Raw genomic sequence first — 3,296 nt, forward strand, 5'->3', positions numbered from 1 at the left:
ACTTCCTGTATATAAGAAACAGCTTTGGGAATGGTCTTTAGCTTACGGCATGCTTGAACCCTGCATGTAGCTGTGTCGTTGTTCAGCAGCCTGCCATGCTCTGCTGACCTTGGGACTTACAAAGGACTTGAATTAATGGCCTGCCATGTGGTTTGGTAACATCGGGACTGTCAACCTTGGGCTTGTTAGCCTCAGCAGACAGCAGCTGCCTGAGTGAAGAGATGCCTCTAGCTTCAGTGGGCCAGGAGCAGGAGGCAGAGCTGAATCCCAAGATCGAGGGGCTTTCACACAGCCCCTAGAACCTGGCACTTTGAACTTGGACTTCTAGCCTCCTGAAATATAAGAGAATAAACTCCTGTTTGTTAAGGCCATTCCATTTGTGATATATTCTTGTCAGAGCGGCACTAGGTAACGAGGACATTGGTACATATGTCTCATTCTTTTTAGTGCTTTATGGTAGTCTCTACTTACACTTCCATTACATACTTAGCCATTCTCCTTAGCCGTTTACTGATGAGCAGTTAGGCTGTTTCAAACATTGCCACAATGGGTATCTTTGTGTTGTGCATGCTACCTTCTGCACATGTGTCTTTAGGGAGGAGTCCTAGATGTGGAATAGTTGGATCATGGGACGTAAATATTTTAAATTTTGATATGGCCTCAAATTCTTTCTCTTGATGCACCACTGGTCTCTAGGGTTATCTCTGCCAAACTATTCCCTCCACCCCAAAGAGGACATAAGATAAAATATATTCTTGTTTAGATAATATCACACACACAAACAGATGGGTCTGGGAAACAGAGCATGCTCAAAAGGGATAAGCACAGGTGTAAGTGGAAGGCTCTGAAAGGCACCCAGGGTTCCATCCCAAAGCACAACCCCTATCAGCTAACAATGGTACCTGAGATTTTCTTCCTTAGTGATCCTCCTTTTGAGGAAAAAAGCATTAAGTCTCCAGAAGGCTCTTGTGAAAAGATAATGTTATTATTTTAGAAGGGTGATATTATTTCAGATGGATGACCGTGGACAAATCAGTCAGTTTAGCCAACAAAGAAGTGTCAAAACTTGAGCAAGTTTATGCCTCTGAACAATAACGAACTGACTTCAGAGGGTCTTGTGAAGTCTAACTAAAATAATATATGTAAAATACCTTTGAAAATGACCTGGCAAATAGTAGATACTAAATACAATGTAGTTTTTAGGACTGGCTCAGGGAAAGAAAGGACACAGGCATATACTTTGTAAACTGGATAACTGGTTGAGATTGGAGAATAGTTGGTAAGGAAATATCCTAAGTTAGTCTTCTGAGTGTGTTGTTGTTAGGCACCATTGGTGGGTTGGTTCTGACTCACTGCAACCCTGTGCACAACAGAAGGAAATGCGGCTCGGTCTTGCACCATCCTCTCAATTGTTATTCTGAGTGTGGTGTTGTTGTTGTTATGTGCCATTGAGTTGGACCTGACTCATAGCGACCCCTCCTTGGGTTTCTGAGGCAGTAGTACTACGGAAGTAGATTGCCCCATCTTCCTTCTGAGCAGTGGCTGGTGGGTTTGAACCGCCAGCCTTCTGGTTAGCAGTCAAGTGGTTAGCAGTCAAGTGCCTTAGGCACTATGCTACCAGAGCTCTGAGTGTAGTCATCTTAATTCCAGAGGGTACTTGAGTAGTTCATACTCATTGCTTCAGGGCTAATGGGCCTTTCAATCCTGCCAGGTATATCTTCTCCAAACCCTACAAAATAACTATTATGAGGAAACTGAGGCACAGAGAGGGTCTCATAGTTAGGAAGTTCAGAATGACAGCCACTTTTTTTTTCCTTACTACGTTTCAAATAAAATATGTGAACTTCATGGGATTTTAATTTCCAAATGTTTGTTACCTTGGTGTAACTAGAGTTCAATCCCTTTAAACTAACATAGACAGTTGAGATTGCGTCCAAATATAGTAAGATGGACGAGGTGGCTGAGTCCTGCCCACCAGGCATAACTTGGAAAGGAGGAATCTGGGAACAAACAGGTGTAGCAGCATTAAGACAGAGGGGAACGTGGGCCAAATCCCTGGATTATAAGGGAGAGAAGGGCTTGTGAATCAGAGAAGTCATCTGGAGCTTAACTGACAGAAGGCATAGTGGTCAAGGGCACTGAGTCAGCTGCTTCAATTCCAAACCCCTTATTGAACAACTGTGTAACCATAGCAACTTACTTTACCTCTTTAGGTCTCAGTATTCATAATCTGTAAAATGGTGATAATGTAGGCATACATTATGTCAGGGTTGTTGGGAGAATTTGTTGAGCAAATGACTGTAAAATGCTTAGCACAATGTCTGTTATATGGTCAACTCTCCACGATAGCTGCTGTGATAGTGGTGGCACTGAGGATGATGACGATTCCTATGACTGCAACAGACCTGTCTGCAATATTGAAAGCTTCCAGGGAAGATCGGCCTGGGAGGAATGCCACAGACAGCCCATATCCTAAGGGGTCAGAGGAAGGAGAAGAACGGTGAAGAACAGAAGAGCACAGGGAACACACATGCTGTCTGCATAGATGGCTTTGGTCACTGGAGTAGAGGCAGGTGCTAGGCTTGGTGGATGCCGCTCACTTCACTAAAACTTCACTAAAACTTGTGGTTCCAGACAAGAGAGAAACCAATGGTGCCTAAGGCTGGATTCCACACCTTTAGATCACACTCCCTTGTAACCCACAGATCAAGGAATCTGCTATTATCTGAACTTTAAATGATAAGATTGGTTTCCTTTTTGAGAAACCAGAGAGTTGAGCATTTGGATTCAGGTAAAATGGATAACATTTAAAGGGTACTTGCATTGTGCCAGGCACCTCTCTAAGAACTTTATATGTTTTAACCGATTTAATCTTCACAACAACCCTAGAAGGTAGGTATTATTACTATCCTCATTCTATAGATAAGGAACCTGAGGCTAATGGGTGGCTCCAAGTCACAAAGTGGCAGAGCAAGGTCTTAAACTCAGAGTTGAGTTCCAGCTTTTATACTCTTTATCACTCAGAATCAATGAGGGAAAAAGTCCATCCCAATCTTGCCTGGCTATTTCTCTGATGATTCTTCTTGGTTGAAATAATGAGAGTCTGAAGGAGGTTGGGAGCTCTGGTAGCATAGTGCCTAAGGCACTTGACTGCTAACCAGAAGGCTGGCGGTTCAAACCCACCAGCTACTCCTCGGAAGGAAGGCTGGGCAATCTATTTCCATAGTGATGCCACTTCTGAAACCCAAGTGACTTGATGGCACATAACAACAACAAAGGGGGATTGGAGTCCCTGA

Source organism: Orycteropus afer, unplaced genomic scaffold, assembly GCF_000298275.1.
Source record: "Orycteropus afer afer isolate SDZICR_OR568_19922 unplaced genomic scaffold, OryAfe1.0 scaffold00446, whole genome shotgun sequence".
Classification (NCBI taxonomy): Eukaryota; Metazoa; Chordata; class Mammalia; order Tubulidentata; family Orycteropodidae; genus Orycteropus; species Orycteropus afer.